General features: G+C 38.8%; 1 long non-coding RNA gene and 1 pseudogene across 1 annotated transcript; both read left to right on the forward strand.

Moving 5' to 3' along the window:
- Positions 1-10237: 10237 nt before the first annotated feature.
- LOC132372840 (phosphorylase b kinase regulatory subunit beta-like) lies at positions 10238-13633 on the forward strand (annotated as a pseudogene).
- A 1528-nt stretch (positions 13634-15161) lies between these two features.
- Positions 15162-18529, forward strand: LOC132372442 (uncharacterized). The gene is made up of 3 exons (XR_009505191.1): positions 15162-15623; positions 16408-16606; positions 18150-18529. It is a non-coding gene; the product is annotated as an uncharacterized LOC132372442 (long non-coding RNA).
- The last annotated feature ends 1616 nt before the right edge of the window (positions 18530-20145 follow it).

Below are 20145 nucleotides of genomic sequence, written 5' to 3' on the forward strand. Positions count from 1 at the left end.
ATCATATCTTGGGTCACAAATCAAGCCTCACTAAATTTAAGAAAATTGAAATCATATCAAGCATCTTTTCTGACCACAATGCTATGAGATTAGAAATGAATTACAAGGGAATAACCATAAAAAACACAAACACATGGAGGCTAAACAATACGTTACTAAATAACCAAGAGATCACTGAAGAAATCAAAGAGGAAATCAAAAAATACCTAGAAACAAATGACAATGAAAACACGATGATCCAAAACCTATGGGATGCAGCAAAAGCAGTTCTAAGAGGGAAGTTTATAGCTGTACAATCCTACCTCAAGAAACAAGAAAAATCTCAAATAAACAATCTAACGTTACACTTAAAGGAACTACAGAAAGAAGAACAAACGAAACCCAAAGTTAGCAGAAGGAAAGAAATCATCAAAATCGGAGCAGAAATAAATGAAATAGAAACAAAGAAAACAAGACCAAAGATCAATAAAACTAAAACTGGTTCTTTGAGAAGATAAACAAAATTGATAAACCATTAGCCAGACTCATCAAGAAAAAGAGGGAGAGGACTCAAATCAATAAAGTTAGAAATGAAAAAGGAGAAGTTACAACAGACACCACAGAAATACAAAGCATCCTAAGAGACTACTACAAGAAACTCTATGCCAATAAAGTGGACAACCTGGAAGAAATGGACAAATTCTTAGAAAGGTATAACTTTCCAAGACTGAACCAGGAAGAAATAGAAAATATGAACAGACCAATCACAAGTAATGAAATTGAAACTGTGATTAAAAATCTTCCAACAAACAAAAGTCCAGGACCAGATGGCTTCACAGGTGAATTCTATCAAACATTTAGAGAAGAGCTAACACCCATCTTGCTCAAACTCTTCCAAAAAATTGCAGAGGAAGGAAAACTCCCAAAACTCATTCTATGAGGCCACAATCACCCTGATACCAAAACCAGACAAAGATACTACAAAGACAAAGATAAAACCAGACAAAGATACTACAGAAAAAACCAGACAAAGATACTACAAAAAAAGAAAATTACAGACCAATATCACAGATGAATATAGATGCAAAAATCCTCAACAAAATACTAGAAACAGAATCCAACAACACATTAGAAGGATCATACACCATGATCAAGTGGAATTTATCCCAGGAATGCAAGGATTCTTCAATATATGCAAATCAATCAATGTGATACACCATATTAACAAACTGAAGAAGAAAAACCATATGATCATCTCAATAGATGCAGAAAAAGCTTTTGACAAAATTCAACACCCATTTATGATAAAAACTCTCCAGAAAGTGGGCAGAGAGGGAGCCTACCTCAACATAATAAAGGCCATAAATGACAAACCCACAGCAAACATCATTCTCAACAGTGAAAAACTGAAAGCATTTCCTCTAAGATTAGGAACAAGTCAAGGTTGTCCACTCTCACCACTATTATTCAACATAGTTTTGGAAGTCCTAGCCATGGCAATCAGAGAAGAAAAAGAAATAAAAGGAATACATATTGGAAAAGAAGAAGTAAAACTGTCACTGTTTGCAGATGACATGATACTATACATAGAGAATCCTAAAGATGCCACCAGAAAACTACTAGAGCTAATCAATGAATTTGGTAAAGTTTCAGGATACAAAATTAATGCACAGAAATCTCTTGCATTCCTATATGCTAATGATGAAAAATCTGAAAGAGAAATTAAGGAAACAGTCCCATTTACCATGGCAACAAAAAGAATAAAATACCTAGGAATAATCCTACCTAGGGAGACAAAAGGCCTGTATGCAGAAAACTATAAGACATTGATGAAAGAAATTAAAGATGACACAAACAGATGGAGAGATATACCATGTTCTTGGATTGGAAGAATCAATATAGTGAAAATGACTATAGTACCCAAAGCAATCTACATATTCAATGCAATCCATATCAAATTACCAATGGCATTTTTTACAGAACTAAAACAAACAATCTTAAAATTTGTATGGAGACACAAAAGACCCCAAATAGCCAAAGCAATCTTGAGGGAAAAAAGCAGAGCTGGAGGAATCAGACTCCCTGACTTCAGAATATACTACAAAGCTACAGTAATCAAGACAATTTGGTACTAGCACAAAAACAGAAATATAGATCAATGGAACAGGATAGAAAGCCCAGAGATAAACCCACGCACCTATGGTCAACTAATCTGTAACAAAGGAGGCAAGGATATACAATGGAGAAAAGACAGTCTCTTCAATAAGTGGTGCTGGGAAAACTGGACAGCTCCATGTAAAAGATGAAATTAGAACACTCCCTAACACCATACACAAAAATAAACTCAAAATGGATTTGAGACCTAAATGTAAGACCGGACACTATAAAACTCTTAGAGGAAAACATAGGAAGAACACTCTTTGACATAAATCACAGCAAGATATTTTTTGATCCATCTCGTAGAGTAATGGAAATTAAAACAAAAATAAACAAATGGGACCTAATGAAATTTAAAAGCTTTTGCACAGCAAAGGAAACCATAAACAAGATGAAAAGACAACCCTCAGAACAGGAGAAAATATTTGCAAATGAATCAACGGACAAAGGATTAATCTCCAAATTATATAAAAAGCTCATGCAGCTCAGTATTAATAAAACAAACAACCCAATCCAAAAATGGGCAGAAGACCTAAATAGACATTTCTCCAAAGAAGACATACAGATGACCAAGAAGCACATGAAAAGCTGCTCAACTTCACTAATTGTTAGATAAATGCAAATCAAAACTACAATGAGGTATCACCTCACACCGGTTAGAATGCGTATCATCAGAAAATCTACAAACAACAAATGCTGGAGAGGGTGTGGAGAAAAGGGAACCCTCTTGCACTTTTGGTGGGAATGTAAATTGATACAGCCACTATGGAGAACAGTATGGAGGTTCCTTAAAAAACTAAAAATAGAATTACCATATGACCCAGCAATCCCACTACTGGGCATATACCCAGAGAAAACCATAATTCAAAAAGACACATGCACCCCAATGTTCACTGCAGCACTATTTACAATAGCCAGGTCATGGAAGCAACCTAAATGTCCATCGACAGAGGAATGGATAAAGAAGATGTGGTACATATATACAATGGAATATTATTCAGCCATAAAATGGAACGAAATTGGGTCATTTGTAGAGACGTGGATGCATCTTGAGACTGTCATACAGAGTGGTGAGTCAGAAAGAGAAAAACAAATATCGTATATTAACGCATATATGTGGAACCTAGAAAATGGTTCAGCTGAACCGGTTTGCAGAGCAGAAATTGATACAGAAGTAGAGAAAAAGCATATGGACACCAAGGGGGGAAAGCGGCAGGGGTGGGGGGTGGTGGTGGTGGGATGAATTGGGAGATTGGGATTGACACGTATACACTGATGTGTACAAAATGGATGACTAATAAGAACCTGCTGTATAAAAAAATAAATAAAATTAAATTTTAAAGAAAAATCTGTGAACCTCAGTTTCTTCTTTCACACAGCAAGCATAGAAAGAAGAACCTCCCAAGTTTATTGTGAAGATTAGAGACAATTATTACATATAAAGTACCAGAAACAAAGTCTGCACTCAATAAATGGTAATATTGTTATTATATTTTGTTTAATTATTAATCATTCATCAACTGTTGATGGAGCATCAGCTATGTGACAAGCATATGATGGGTGGCGAGGATACAAAGATAAGCATATCCCTGCACTGCATTTTCTGAGACCTTATAGTCTATTAACTGCACTGTATTAAGTTCATCAGAGGAAAGTTACAGGTTTAGTAAGAAAGCCTAACAAGGACACCTTATTGAAATGCATGGTTGGGCTTCCCTGGTGACGCAGTGGTTAAGAATCTGCCTGCCAATGCAGGGCACACAGGTTCAAGCCCTGGTGCGGGAAGATCCCACATGCCGTGGAGCAACTAAGCCCATCCGCCACAACTACTGAGCCTGCGCTCTAGAGCCCGTGAGCCACAACTAGTGAGCCCACGTGCCACAACTAATGAAGCCCGTGCACCTAGAGCCCGTGCTCCGCAACAAGAGAAGCCACCGCAATGAGAAGCCCATGAGCCGCAACGAAGAGTAGCCCCCGCTCACTGCAACTAGAGAAAGCCCGCGCACAGCAACGAAGACCCAACACAGCCAAAAATAAATAAATTAAATAAATAAATAAATAAATAAATAAAATTTATTAAAAAAAAGAAATGCATGGTCTAGGATAGTTTCTCTGATAAACATTTAAACTGAGTCTGAAAAAGATAAGGAGGTATTAACCCGGTGAAGAATGCTGGAGAGATGGGTATGGACAGAGGAACAGCAGCATGAGACTGAAGCAGGAGAGGACTTGTACATTCTTAGAGCTGAAAGAAGGCTGCTGTGGCCTGGTCAGCAAGCAGGAGGGGTGTATAATAAGAGACTAAGAGATAAGCCTTGTGTTTTTCTTAATAGTTAGCCTAGAACCCCTATCCTGAGAGGCTAGGTATACAGTACTATGGCCGTGGTATGACCAATTGCCAACAATGTGCAAATACTACCTAGGAAATAGAAGTTAATGACCCATGAAGCAAATCATTTCCAAAAGGTGGTCCACAGGTTCGTGCCATGCTGTGAATAATAAATTTTAGTGCTTCGAGGTGAGGCAAGAAAAATGGGACAATGTAGAGAATTGTTAATAAATTCATTTGATTTTGAATTTTATAATTATGTCCTTACTAGTTTTTGTGAATAATAGTGATGATAGTCGGTTTTATTTTCAATGCCTTTACCTTGAAAAGTAGAAAGGTAGCAACTCTACTGCACCCCAGAAACTATTTTCATCTGACTTTGGGGTTTCTTCCTATGTTCTGTGATATATACAAGTCTAGGAACAATTGACTCAAAAGGCAACAGTGTCTAGATTGATTCTTACCTTAAATAGTTGACTATTTTGTAAGAGGCAGTAGTATAGAAGAAGCAGAAGTAGAGCCTCCTGCATCCTCAAGGTGAAGCTATTGAATCTTTGTTTGAAATTTTTGCTTATTAAAAAGAAAGGTAATACATCAGGGACTGAAAATTCATATTCACATTCACACACATATAATATTCTTTATGTAGAAAATGCATCAGGGAAACAGCACTGTAATTTTTCTGTGAAATATAAATGCCAAACACATGCATAATTTATACAACATAAAACCAACAGACCATGTAGGCTTGGTGTTTAATTATGATCCCTTGCTTCTTCCTGATGAGCACCATTAATCAGCCCAATCAGTGTCTGAAATGTCCTATTTCTGTCTACAGATAAACACCCAACTGGAGGTATTAAAAAATTTTTAATTGAAATGTACTTTTGTACAAAGCATTTCTCAGCCTAAATGTAATAACTGGAATTTAAAAGCAAATAATCAAATGATTGACAAAAACAGTAATATTTTTTTCTGAGATTTTTAGAGATATATGGAAAAGTATAATTTTAAGCATCTTGACCTTTTGCTCAAGCAAAACTTCCTCCTGTTTAATTAGTTTGTGATTCTTTTTTTTTAAAAAAAAACCTCTAGAGTTGCTGCTTTAATACTGATAAACTTAGAAGGGACCTTCATGCTTTTATGTAATTGTGTATTAGAATATTCGGCCTGATGGATATCCAAAGGCTAGAACAATCTCTCAATGGTTTCACATTTTCTAACTTACATTTTCTAACTCCCTCCACGTTTTCAAAGAGAAATGAAATCGACTGATAAGACAGGCTGTAAGCATTAAGACTTAGATCTTGTTTTTCCTTTACAAATCTCATTCTACAGCTGCTCCACTACATTGCCATAACAACATGGATCTACAGAACATTTTCAAATGGCCTGAAGGGACATTTCCTGCATGGAGGCTAGCAACATTGATAAGGTAAACATTGCCATTTGTTTCCTCAAAAGTAGATTGAAAACCTGATTTCAGCTCTACTCCTATCACACTAGAAGCAGCCTTGTCATTTGTTAAGATAGCCATTGTGTCCTCTCTAGTAGAAGAACAAGCTCAGTCACAGGCTTCTCCAAGTCTCATCCATCACGTTCCTCATGGCAGAGGCTGCTCCCATCAATCACTGTGCACTCTCAATTCTCTCTACCCTGTAATCCCTCTGGACAGTGCATTGCACTGTGCTGGATTCCAGGCTGCTTTACAAATATCATCTGGTAATTTCATCCATACGTATGTTTCAAATGCCAATTCGTTTATAAATTTGAAACAAAGCACTACTACTACTATTGCTCCTTATTTCCTAATAGTTTTATTCACTTTATATCCTTACTAACTGCTTGCAGGATAAATGGATAGACATCAATATAGCAGGGTGGTTAACAGCATGAACTTCAGGTTTGAATTAAGTTGGAGTCCTAGCTTCATCATCTATTAGCTGTGAAACTTTGGACAAGTTATTTAAACTCTCTAAACCTTGGGTTCTTCATCAGCAAACCAGGGATGTTAGTACCTATTTTATAAGTTTCTTGTAAGGATGAAATGTTAGGATCATGGTAGGACAGTTATCTAATGCAAAATAAGGGCCTAAGAGATGTTTGTTTTTATAGTCACTGTTTGTCCCACTCACTCGACAACTATTTTCTGAGCACCTACTATGTTCCCAGCACGTTCTAAAGGCTGAGTAATGAGTGGTGAATAAAAGAGACATGGTCTATGTACTCTATGGGGTTTACACCCTGGTGAGCAAGAGGCACAATAAACAAATCAGCATATAATTACAAATAGTGACAAAGGCTGAGAGAAAGACAGATGCTGTGATAGAGAACACCAGAGAAAGATGGGATAATCTGGAAGGGCTTCCCGGAGAAGGTTATCTTTAAACTCCGACCTGAAAGATGAGGAAAATACCCAGTGAAGAGTGGGAGAAGGCAGAGGACAGAGGCTGAGTGGGAAAGCACTATGAAGTAGGTTGAGGGTCTGGAGCACGCTTAGTAAGAAGTATTGATCAGACTGAAAGAGTTTCAGAAGCCAGAAAAGGCAGAATCTTGTAGGACATGGGAAGAAGCTTGGATTTTACTCTAAATTCAATAGGAAACTATTGAGAAGTTTTAAGGAGGAGAGTGGCATGATCTGATTTCTGTTTTTAGGAAATTACTCTGGTTATCATGTGATAATTTGGAAAAATGCAACAGAAGTGGATGGACAAGTTAGGAAGCTGTTGCAATAGTCCAGGAAGGAGATGATGGCGACTTGGACTTAGTGGCAGGGGTGCCAGTAGAATCAAATCTCACCATATTGACTGGGGGAGGGAGGTGTTGTGGTTGACTTCAATTTCTTCCTGTTTATTTCACTCCTATAACTATCACCAGCCAGCCTTTAGGCTCCCAAAACAGGGTGTAGCAGAATAATAATTTTAGATGTTTACATTAAATATTCTCTTGTAGTTATTCGGTTATTTTCTAGCAACCTTCTCAGAAACTTACTCAACACATTTCCCCATTTACATCAGTATTCCCCAAATCCTGCAATAAGACTTAAGGAAAAGTAAAAATGCTTCATCATCATGAAAACTTTACTCTTTAGCACCAAGCTGAGATGCTGGTAATCTGTGAAGCCTTGTTTTAATCCCATCCAATGCAACAAAAATTACTGAGGCTCGCCTCTATGAAATTTGTTTTTTGCCTTACCTGGAAGCCTCAAGGATTCTCTACATAATTTATTTTGCTTCAAATTTATATGTGCCTACTTTCATTCCCTTATAAACAACACCAACAGATGGTATGGAATATTTGGGTGCATAATGATTAAGTCTGAATTTGGTGAGAACTCAAAGATTAAGGTTATTCTTAGCAAAACAAGTAATCCACTGCCAGGACTTTAAAATGTTTAATGATTTATATCAAAAGAACACCTATGGAAGCACACCATGTGACTTGCAGATCTCCGTTTAAAACCATATATACCTGAAATAAGAATCCGTGTACATTCACCCACAAACACTATCTCAACACCATGAAAGAAATGAGTGACTCCATCTTTCTGTGTTAGGGAGTAGATTCTGAAACTAATCTCAATCACCACTTGATGCATGTTCCGTCAAAATGCAGGCCACCAAGGTGTGCAATACATTCTGGCTATTTAAACATCTTTATGGGATTTTTCTCAACAAGTGGGAGCAAGGCAATTCTTCTACTCTTACTATGTGTAGAAAATAGTTAACAGGAGGATACTTGAGAAAATATCACAGGGTCATTTCATTGTCCCATAGCTCAGCATGCTGTAGTTTGAAACAACCAAAGATCCAATTCATCCTATCTGTTGTAGTCCCAGAACTACCTTTTTAAAGAAAATTTTATATCTAAAATCAGAAAACTCAGCCTTAAAGTAATTCAACCCAGATTAGGCAATTTTGATAGCAGAGAAGAGAAAACAAAAACACTGAAGACAGCATAGCATGTCGTCCAGAAAGATGAGATGTGGGTGTGGAACCAGACTAGGGGCAGCAACACAGAATGATGAAGCATTTGGAAGAGGAGATGGAGTGGGAGAATTCCAGAATTCCAAAGAAAAGTTTTATCTAATAATTAAAATGGCATCCACCAGTTATCAAGCATATGCCAAGGGCCAGACACTATACTAGACACTTCATGAATTTTATCTCTAATTCTTGCAGTAACTCTACAAGGCAGGTCTTAAGTATTCTCATTTTTTGACGAGGAACCAAATCTTCAGAAGGTTATACACCAGGCTTTAACATTCCTCAGCTAGGAACTGCAGAGCCAGAATTTGATGTCATTTCTATCCATCTGTAAAGACCAGAACTGCCTGGTAGGGTTGTTCAACCTACACAACCCTATACAATGGTCCTGTTAAAGCCCACCTCTTTCCACAAAAACACATTTTCCAAAGTTTAAGTTTTAAACACTGACATTTAGAAGCCCTAAGCTCAAAGCTGCAGTCCTAAGGTGAATTTGAGAAGCCCCAAGCATTTTTGATGGAAGGAAGACCATATTGACACATTTTCAGAAATATGGCAGAGTAGTTCAGGGAAACTCTGACAGGGAGACCAAGGTGGCACATGACAAATGGATTCTGGGTGATCTATTTTGAGCAAAATTCGGGGAGAAGAGGATGTGGAACTGCACATAGTGGCTGACTTTATGAAGAGTGTGGCAGATATTGGCAATTGCCCTCTTATTTCTTTTAGGAACAGAACCCCCGAGTTTTAGCTGGGTTTAGCTGTTCAGCTAGATGCTTTCCCAGGCTCCTTGGCAGCTAGGTTCCAACCAGTGGAGTTTCTGGTTGACATTTGTCGGATTAAAAACAAATCTGGACTTTATTCGAAAGGATTGTTGAGAAGCATTGGGGAGGGATGATGGCAATGGGAGGGAAGAGAACTATTACAGCAGGGAGAACACTCTGACCACATGATCCGCATGTGTCAGGCAAAATGGGTTTCTTCCACCAAGAGGAGGAAGCAAGGCTAGACAGAACCAGGTGCGGGGAAGTGGGATGAAAGGGTGGCAAATTCGGACAGCAGATCAAAGAATGTTTCACCCTGAGTCCAGCCCATTTTCTGGGAGACCCTTAACGAGGGGCTGTACCCCGGCTCAGGCTGAGGGCAGGCCAAACTTCAAGGGGCTCAAGGGAAGGAGAAAATCTTAACCAAAGCTTGGTTAATAAATATTTTGTTCCCAGTGATCAGTGGGGACCAAACCATTCTGCTAATCAGTTAGGAAGCAAAGAATGGGAATTTGGAGGGTCTGTGTCTGGTCTTGTCATACACAAACAAGAGCGGCATCTTGAGTCTTTTCTAAATCATGGGTAAGTGTGGTTCTTTGCAGTAAGTTGTTTCCCAGAACACAAAGAGTAGGAGGGATTTCTTTAACCATTGCGGGTTTCCAGAATCACAGGGCTCTGGTAAAGTTTGACATGGTCATAATCTTAAGAGGAATCTGCTTGCCTGTACTTCCTCTTTGGCCTGTTAGTGGTTGGAGCTTAGACGTGGTGGCGATGAGTCACCCTAACGGAGGGTATAACCTAAAATGGGAGGAACCTGGGTGCCTGAATGACTTTGTGGAACAGAGCTGTCAGCTTGCCCTGGTCAGCTCACCTACCTTTGGACTATTAGGAAAGAGAGAAATAAGCTTCTATCTAGTTTGCAACGTTTTATTTTTAAGTCTCCAAGTTGTAGCCACTTAGCACATCCCCTCATGATTAAAAATAGTCCCTGCAAACGAGAAATTTTTTGTGTTTTTGGCATCATGGTCAACCTGTAAGCATCATCTTCAAATATGAGAGATAATACTAAATGCAGAGCTCCCTTGCAAGTATTCATATTCTCATTAATGTATGAACACCTGAAGCATCAAAAATTCAATTTTGCTCTTCTTTTTCTATGTCACATAGGAAAAGAATTCTGTTTCAGTTCCTGAAATGCATTTAAAAACTTTCCACTCACCTAGCATTGGAACATAAAAAAAGGAAAATGCACTTATTTCTAACTAAATAATATATATTAATGTATGTATTTGTTATGCTATTGTTGGGGCTCTTAAAAAGTTGCTTAAAATGGCATAATGTTCTACCATTTAATTCAAATGGCCTTTAGGTCAGTAATATACTCCTTAATTGGAAATGTGGGCATAGGAAGATATAGAAGTTTGACCAGTAGTGTTTAAAAGAACAAACTAATTGCTATCAACTATGTATCACTTCCTGTTAGACCCTGTAACGCACCCATCAAAGGCTGTTCCCAAAGGTAGCACCCACATGATGTACTTTGCTAATTGAACAATTACATGTATGCCTATTGCTAGTGGCACAGCTTGTCAAATTCCAAAGATATTTCCTTTCTTATTTAAATTTCTCAAGCAGTCCTAATAACGTAAATAAGAGTTATCGATTAGTCTATGTTCCTCTAGTGAAAAAATAGTCCCATATCAAAACTGCCTAGGAAGGCTGTTTGTTCAATTTAATCTAAACAAAGAATTGGGTAAGAGCACTCACTGCAGCCTCTTTGATTCACTGGATCATTGAATTCACTGTCTCAGTTGAGTTCTTAATGATTTTCAAATACATTTTGGAGAAGTTACCTATCCTAGCAAAAAATGAGCCTTTACAATTTTAATTCCCTGCATCTCCTCTGTATTTTATGTGTGACTTTAATATGCTGTGAAATTATTCCAAATCTTTATTGTCCATTGTTCCCTTTTTAAAAACAGGTCCAGAACAGACATGAGACAAGCAACCAAATATATGGCATCGTTTTTCACCTAAATACTCAGAGTTTCAAAAGCATTCTTTCCTCTCCCAAGCCACCCCTTCTCCTCGTGGCTTCTAAAAAGTTCTACTTAAATGGATAAGCTCCCCACTGGGGACATTATCAATTAAGAACTTCTGCTCCAGCCTTTGCACTTTGCAGTAATTCAACAATCTTTTATATGTTAAAAACAATCTCAGGCTTCCCTGGTGGCGCAGTGGTTGAGAGTCTGCCTGCCAATGCAGGGGACGCGGGTTCGAGCCCTGGTATGGAAAGATCCCACATGCCGCGGAGCAACTGGGTCCGTGAGCCACAACTACTGAGCCTGCGCGTCTGGAGCCTGTGCTCCGCGACAAGAGAGGCCGCGATAGTGAGAGGCCCGCGCACCGCGATGAAGAGTGGCCCCCGCTTGCCGCAACTAGAGAATGCCCTTGCACAGAAACGAAGACCCAACACAGCTAAAAATAATAAAATAAATAAATAAATAATAAAAAATAAATAAAGGAATTCCTTTAAAAAAAAAAAAACAATCTCACTTCCAAGATTTGGTGTTTCTTGCTAATGCAAAACATCACTGGAAAAGGTCATCCTTTTTTCTATAGTGGAACCAACAAAGGAGAAGGGCACTAAGCCTTAAGAAATTCACTAAAACCTTTTTTCCTTTTCATTCAAGCTTAAAACCTTACCTATCATTACAAAATGAAACAGAAATTTACCAGTCATTAGACTGAATTTGCTGATAAATAAGTACTTTTCTGCTTTTGAAAATCCTTTACAAAAAAGATTAACAAAAGCAGTTCCTATCAAGGTGATTATTGTACATGCTTTTACTTTTTAAAAGAAACCAGTTTCCCATGTTCTTACTTTGATAGGTTAATGCTAAACTCCACAAGAAGAAATCTTTTGGAAATGTGGACATAACCTGGGTTAGACATACTCCAGTGCTTTTCTCAGATGTTTTGGGTCCTTTCTTAAACATTCTAGGTTTGGTATGCAATATGAAACGCAATTGGGTAAAGGACAGTTCTAAGTTCCTTTGTATGTGCTGTTCAAAAAATAAGTTTACAAAGTCAAAAGTCAGTGCAGTGTGTGTATGCAATAATTTTGTATGTCTGTGTGACAAACCTGTACAATTGGTCGGCTACTGTTAACTGCTTTCTCTCCAGCACCTGTTTAACACAGCATAACGTGGTAGATACTCAATACAAGATTACTGAATTGAAAGGATGGTTGACGTGTAACAAAGATTACATATAACCGTTAGTTTCAAATGCCTACTTTCTTAAACAACTGATTCTCAAAAAAAAGCGAATACGAGATTTATTGCTAAATTACTGAATACCTATAAAGGAGTGTTTAACCTACTCCAACCTACACAATATGTCGACGGGATGTGAACACTCTTAATTAGCTGCATCCATTGGACAAGTTTCCCTACCTCACTGAGATCACCGTCTCCCTCTTAAAATAGAATATTGGGTGCTCGGGAGGCCGCGGAGACAGGTCGAAGCTCGCCCTCGCGATGACTTCCGGCTGGTGCGCCTCCCGACAGTGTCGTGCGGGGCGGGGCCTGCCGGGCGGAGCAGATCGCGCGATGTTTGCGGTCGTGGCCAAAGTGAGCTGGAAGGTCTTGGAGCGAAGACCCATCACCCAACGCTCAGTTTTGCAAACTGCTATAGTTCAGCCTGCGACGCTTGTGATTAGAGTCAACAATTTGTAATGGCCAGCTCTCACCTGATGCATTCTTAAGGTATGGCTTCTCCACCAGCTTTCTTAAAAGTCTGGCTCACGTTGAACATCTTAAAAGCATTAATCTTCCGAGACCTGATAATAAAACTATGGGATAAATTGGATCACTATTACAGAGTTGTCAAGTGACATTGCTGCCCTATCAAAGTCCAACCACAGGTCTCTTGCCCACTAAAACATGTGGCGATGATCAGGCCAAGATCCACGACAGTCTGTACTGTGCTAAGGGGCCTGGCTCTTGCATACAGGCGCATTGATGAGGACAAGGGAAGGACCCATGAGCTGGAGCATTCGGCCGTAAAATGTATGAGAGGAATTCTCTACTGCTATGTGCGTCAGGCCCATAGGGTCCAGCAGTTTAAGCAGGATCCACTCCCAACATATCTTTATCTTCAAGGCACGGACAGGGGATGAGATCCTCTCCTATGAGGAATATGGTCATCTTCGGATAAATGCAGTGTCACTCTATCTCCTTTACCTTGTGGAAATGATTTCCTCAGGGCTCCAGATTATCTATAACACTGATGAGGTCTCTTTTATTCAGAACCTTTTATTTTGTGAAGAAAGCACTTACTGTGTACCTGACTTTGGTGTCTGGGAAAGAGGAAGCAAATATAATAATGGCAGCACAGAGTTGCATTCGAGGTAATTTGCTGATTTATCAGCGTTTTTGTTTTTGTTTTAATTTAAATGTGTGAAATTTGAATATGAATAAAAATCAAAGTACTAGATTGGAAAACATAAAAATAAAAAATAAAATGGAACTAATATTAATGATGACAATTAAATCAGACAACACACACATTGTGCCCAGCATTGCACCAGGCATGTAGTAGATACCCATTAGATGGTAATAATTATTTTGTTTTACAAGAGTGAAAAGAAGAGTTTATTCTACCTGGTGACTCTGTTCTGATTCTGAGGGAAAGTAGCAAATTTTTATAATATGTATGAACTTTTCATCTTATGTATAAACGTTGCCTTCTCTCTCCTCTTTTTTTAGAAGAGTGGGATAGAGGGCTGACCAGTACCTGGAAAGAAAACAGCTGCATCCTTACACCTGACCTTCCAGGATACCCCCTCCCTCATCATTGCCACCTCTCTTGCTTTTGTCTGATTTCTGCATGTTGATCTCGATTTGTCTTGGGTCTGCATGGAGCCACCTGCAGGGCTTTTGTTTCTCCACCTATTGAGTCTCCCTCTGAGTAGAAAAAAGAAAAGATTTCCAGAGTCTGGACAAGAACATTTTCTTAAGTACCTAACAATAAAAGGGGCATGAAACTATTTACCAACTTCACTTAAATCCGGTAAAATTGCCATTTACAGGGTGTTGCGTTAAGTTGATTGCTTTCCTTTCTCTAAATAAAGACTTAAATTTCAGCTCACAGGAAAAACTGATACCAAGAGAAGCCGCTGGTGAAATGATACAAGCAGCCCCGGACGGGGGAATGTTAGAGGCAGGGTGGGGAGGAAAACAAAACTTGAACCAAAACCTTCACCGCATGTTTCATTTTAGAGTAATAATTAATCAAAAACAAACTAAATGTCAAGTTTCCTTGGATTATTATTCTCCCGGTCACGAGGCCACTTTTCATTGTTTCTCGGCGTGATCCTGAATAGAGATATTGTACAGCCCACATTAGGGAGAGAAACTAGTTGCTCTCAACTCTGACCACAGATGTAAAATAACAGCCTCTGTTATTCTTTCAGAAGTTTTGACTTCATTTTTTCTGGGAACTATAAAAAGAAATCTTTTTTGTTGCTACAGTTTTGCTGTGCTAGATGCTTTGTATTGCTTCCCTTCAGTCTGGTCTTAAGAGATGAGCTTTATCCTGCATACCTATTAGCAAAGAAAAGTGTCTTAGAATCCCTACACAAAAGAATTATTTTGTAGAGGTGTCCGGCCATAGGTTTATATTCATTCCTGGTTCCTCAGGTGACCTATCACGCATAACAAATTTTTTGAAGCGATTAGAAAAAAGATGGTGAGACTAAAGACGAATTTGAAAGTTCACTGTATCCAATAACCCAAGAAGAACTTTAAAAGAAAAAAAAAAAAATTCAGAGAGACAAAGTGGTTTCTAAAATAAATAAACAAGGATCTGCCTTAATAAAGTAGTTGACAGCTTCTCTCCCTCTTTTCCAGGCTCAGCCACCAGCAACAGACAAAAGGCCTCGTTTGCACAGCTGTTGCCCAGAGAACTGAACAAAGCGCTGAAACTTTAACTTGAATTTGAAAAAAAAAAAGTCAACTGACAAAAAAAGCACAGATATCAGGGAAGTCAACAAAGAGGCAAAAAACTTTGTGAGGTCAGGAAGAATTTTCTAAAAGGTAAATTTCCTGGGAGCTTGAAGGAAACTGGAAACTGGAGTCTGATAAAGGCACGGGGGCTGAGCTCTGGAAGCTCCCATCCCCGCACAGCCACCAGAGTGAAGATCACAACAGCAGGGAGAAATCCATTGCCCAGGATGGTGGAGCAGAAAAGGCCACAATTTCTTCAGAGCTCGGAAGCTGGAGCCAAGTGAGGGATAACTTCAAGAAAGAGCCTGCCTCATATCGTTTCTTCTAACTTCTGGAGTCTGCCTTAGAATGAGTCTCTGTCATGGGGAGAGGGAGGATCCGGGAAAGACAGAAGAAGGTAGTAATGTTTTTACATCCCCTTCATTTTAAATATTTTTCTTGTCCTTTATTTTTTTTTAACAATATATAAAGCCTCACCAAAGAAGAGGCAACTAGTATTTTACAAGTAAAGCCTCTTGGGAAAATAAGCAATATACTGGTTTAGGCTATTTATGATTTATAGACTATCAGTTTCAAAAAAAAAGCTTGAAGCATCCATACAATAGAAACTATGAAAACAATTAGAACATTAAACCAGGAATCAAAGAACAAGATGGCAGGATCTAATGGGGACAGGGAGAGGGAGTAATTGTACTGGAAAATATAGAAACCGTCTTCTCCTTTGCTGTATCAGCTGTGATATACAGAACTAAAATTTAACTTCAACTGCAGTGAATTCAGTTCTTTTTTTTTTTTTTTTCAGTCCTTTTCCAGCTGCAATAAGAAATGCTGAAGGAATTTCAAGTACAGTCCCAGAAATAGTAATTAAATGTTCACAACATACCGCCTATGCATTGGGTTTGCCCAAAAGTTCATTTGGGTTTTTCCATCAGAGGTTATGGGAAACCATATGAACTTTTTGGCCAGCCCAATACTAGACACCCCCCCCTTGAAGAGTCTTGGAGTCTTATGAGAAAGAGAAATAAAAACAAATAGTCTCAATGCAATATGATCAATTTGGGTTGCATTTCTTTTCATATATACTATAGGAGAGGTTCTGTGGGGCTAGGGAAGGAAAGCCTTCACTTGTTGGGAAAGAGAAAAAGCATTACTAACACTTCATATGGGTGATATATTGGCAGGCGCTTAAAAGAAGACCAATTTTCCAAATGGAAAAGAGGGAGGACAGTCCCCAAAGAAACCATGCATGCAAATGGACAGAGGAGGAAAGACCACAGCGTGTTCAGGAAGATTTCACCATTGAGGGGCTGGGGATAAGGTGGAAAAGTAGCTTGGAACTGTGAAAAACTATAAAGAAGACACTGAAGAGCTTTTTAACAGGTAAGTGACAGTATCCTATTTCAGTTTTAGAAGCCAGTTGCATGTTGCAACTTGGAGAGTGGATAAGAGTAAGGGTGAAATTAAAGCAAGGAAGGAGGCTGTTTTAGGGTTCTTCAGAGAAACAGAACCAATAGGATGTGTGTGTATGTATATATATTGTATAACAAGGGGTTTCTTTTAAAGAATTGGCTCACACAATCACAGAGGATGGCAAGTTTAAAATCTGCCGGCTGGGCTGGCAGGCTGGAGACCCAAGAGAGCCGATGCCACAGTTCTAGCTGAAGGCTCTGTGCTGTAGCAACAGAAAGAGCCAATCAGTGTTGCAGTTGAAGTCCAAAGGCAGGATGCTGAGAATTCTCTCTTGCTTGGGGGAGGTCGGTCATTTTGTTCTATTCAGGCCTTCAACTGATTGGATGAGGCCTGCCCACATTACGAAGAGCAATCTGCTTTACTCAAAGTCCACTCATTTAATGTTAATCTCATCCAAAACACACTCCCAGAAACGTCCAAAATAATGTTTGATCAAATATCCAGGTACCCTGTGGCCCAGTCAAGTTGACACATAAAATTAACCATCACAGAGGCTATTAGTGTATATAGAGGCTATATAGCATACATGAGACATGGTATAGGGTCTGGACTAAGCTCAGAGCAATCGGGACAGGAAAAAATAAATAAGATGTAGGGGAAAATTGAATATGAAGATATAAAAGGGACATTGTTAGGATGAAATCAAGATTGGTAGTTTGAACAAATATGTATAGGAAAAAAAAATGAATTAGATGGCCAGTAACCTCCAAGGATACATTTTTCTTTTAGTTCTTTTCCTATAGCAAATCCAAGTTTCTTCTGCCTCCTGGTGCCTATATTCACAATTCACATTTTTTTCTTATTCCAAACTGCATCATCAGTTACTCTAAGAATCATTATAGTTGCAAAGGATATTTCATTGATCAGATTTCATATGTGTGAGGATACATATTTCTTGATCTATTTTGAAATATGCATTTACTTCTTGTGAAATCTGGTAACTTGAATACACTTCTTTGCCTCTGTTTCTACCCAAACAAAATGTATAAACACATAGGAACAAGAATACATAGGAAATAACAACAGAAAGAAATAGTGACAAAATTTTGAGAACCGGAATTAGGTAGACTGAGTGATAAATCAAAGGAAAACAGAAAATCAAGAAATTAAATTCCCCCACAAAACCCAAGAAGAACTCAGCAATTGGAGAAACAATTCGCTTCTGAAAGGAGTGGGAGGTGTTCAAGGGGAGCAGAAAGTCTAATGTAAAAATCAACTAAATTTCTAAATCACCTCCCCAACTCCCTGCAACTAGCTGTCTGCCTGTCACCAACCCCAGCAGAAGACTGGAGGTTTTCTCTTTGGAGAAGTTGAAACAAAAGAAATATGGACTTGAGGACAATAGTCAGAGCTAGGGGCAAAAGATGTGTGTCATAATGAAAACTACAATTAAGTGAAAAATCTGCACTCATAATGGTAAAGTCTCCAATGCCTTTACCCCTTTTGTTCCCAGAATGCAGCAGCTTCAGCGATAAACCTCAAGCAAGAGATAGGAAAATCTGACCAACCCAAGAGAAAAAGACCCACAGAGGCAGATAGCTGGAGATTCCCCATTGAAAGACCCAGGTTCCATCCTAATCATCCAACAATGAAGCCAGCAGTTGACAAGCCTCTCCAGTGCACGCAGAACTTACAATCAGCTTTTTAGTGCCTTACAGTTAAACATAAAAACACCATCAAGGATCATTGGGCATGATGAAGGCTTTTAATATGAAAGTAGAAGGCAAAACAGGAAAAAGGAAAAGTGATGACCTACAACACAAGAGGCAAAAGAAAATGTCATACACCAAACTCTAGTGTCCCCAGGTAGAGAGGAGAAACTATTACACCCATTAAATAAAAACAGGATGCTTTTTAAAAAGTAATCCTTAGAGAACAAGCCCTCTTAGAATTAAAAAATGGCAGAAATAAAAATGTCAATAAAAGTGTTGGAAAATAAAGTTGAAGCTGTCCAAAAGGAAGTAAAACCACCAATAAGTAAAAAATACAAAAAGAAGCTGAGAAAAAGAAAATGGGCAAGAAAGTTGAACATTCAAATGACAGAAGTTCCAGAATGAGAGAACAGAGCAATGGAAAAGAGGAAATTATCAAAAAGAAAACACCAAGAAAAGTTCCCAGAACTGAAAGAGGTGAGTTTTCAGGTGGAAGGAGCCTAGAACCCCAGTGATCACCAGCCCACTGGAAGCACACATATACACACCAAGCATATTATAGAAGAACTTCAAGATATTGGGAATAAAAAGGTCCTTTTAAAAAAAAAAGTCCTAAAAGCTTCCAGAGAGAAAAAGCAGATCACATACAAAGTTATCAGGAATGAAAATTACATTGGCAGTTCAAGAATTCCTGGAAGCTACAATACGGTCAAAATTCTAGAAGAAAATGATTTGCAGCTTAGAATTCTAACCCATTTGAATTATCAATCATGCGTGATTACAGAATAAAGCAAGGTCTCAGAAGTTTTCTCTCTTCAATGCTCTTTCCCAGAAAGCTACTAAAGCAGTGATTCCCAAAGCAATGTCAGCATCACTTAGACATTTGTTTAGAAATACAAATTCTGAGACCTCACTCCAAATCTACTGAAGCAGAAACTCGGGGGCTGGGGGGGTGGGGGGAGGCTACAATCTTTGTCCTATCAAACCGTTTGGGTGCAAGCTAAAGCTTGAGAAACACTTTACCAGTGGATGTACTCCCCCCAAATAAGGAGTGAACCAAGAAAGAGGAGACATAAGCTATCAGTACAGGACACACAACACAGAGAGTCCAGAACTGAAGGACAGAGGCTACAGGGGGATATAACAAATTAACATCTACGACGTGACTCTTATTTTTCTAAAAATTTTCCATTTATTATGTTCAAATCATCCCAACAACCTCTTGAACCTTATGAACTTCATCCCAAGCAGTCTAAACCCAGGACCCGTAGGCTCTTAATTACAACATAGACTGCATGTGCCATAAAAACCGGGGACTTCCCTGGTGGTCCAGTGGTAAAGAATCTGTCTTCCAATGCAGGGGACTCAGGTTCAATCCCTGGTCAGGGAACTAAGATCCCACGTGCTGCAGGCCAACTAAGCCCACGCGCCACAACTACTGAGCCTGCGCACCTCAACTAGAGATGCTGCGTGCCGCAAACTACAGAGCCCACATGCCCTGGAGCCTGCACACCACAACTAGAGAGAAGCCCGTGCACCGCAACAAAAGATCCCTCATGACACGACTAAGACCGCAGCCAAAAATAAATAAATAAAATATTTTTTTTAAAAAACCATAAAAACCAAGGAAATGCCTGATGTGTTTAAATATATTGAGAGATTTACACCTCTGTGGAAGACTTATAGGGGATAGATACATAGAATACCCAACAAGTAACACTGAGGCAAATATTCCATGGAGAAAGAGTTGAACCAGAAAGAAAATGTAATCACGCTATGTGATGGATATTCATGTGG

The sequence above is a fragment of the Balaenoptera ricei genome, chromosome 10 (genome assembly GCF_028023285.1).
Source record: "Balaenoptera ricei isolate mBalRic1 chromosome 10, mBalRic1.hap2, whole genome shotgun sequence".
Lineage (NCBI taxonomy): Eukaryota > Metazoa > Chordata > Mammalia > Artiodactyla > Balaenopteridae > Balaenoptera > Balaenoptera ricei.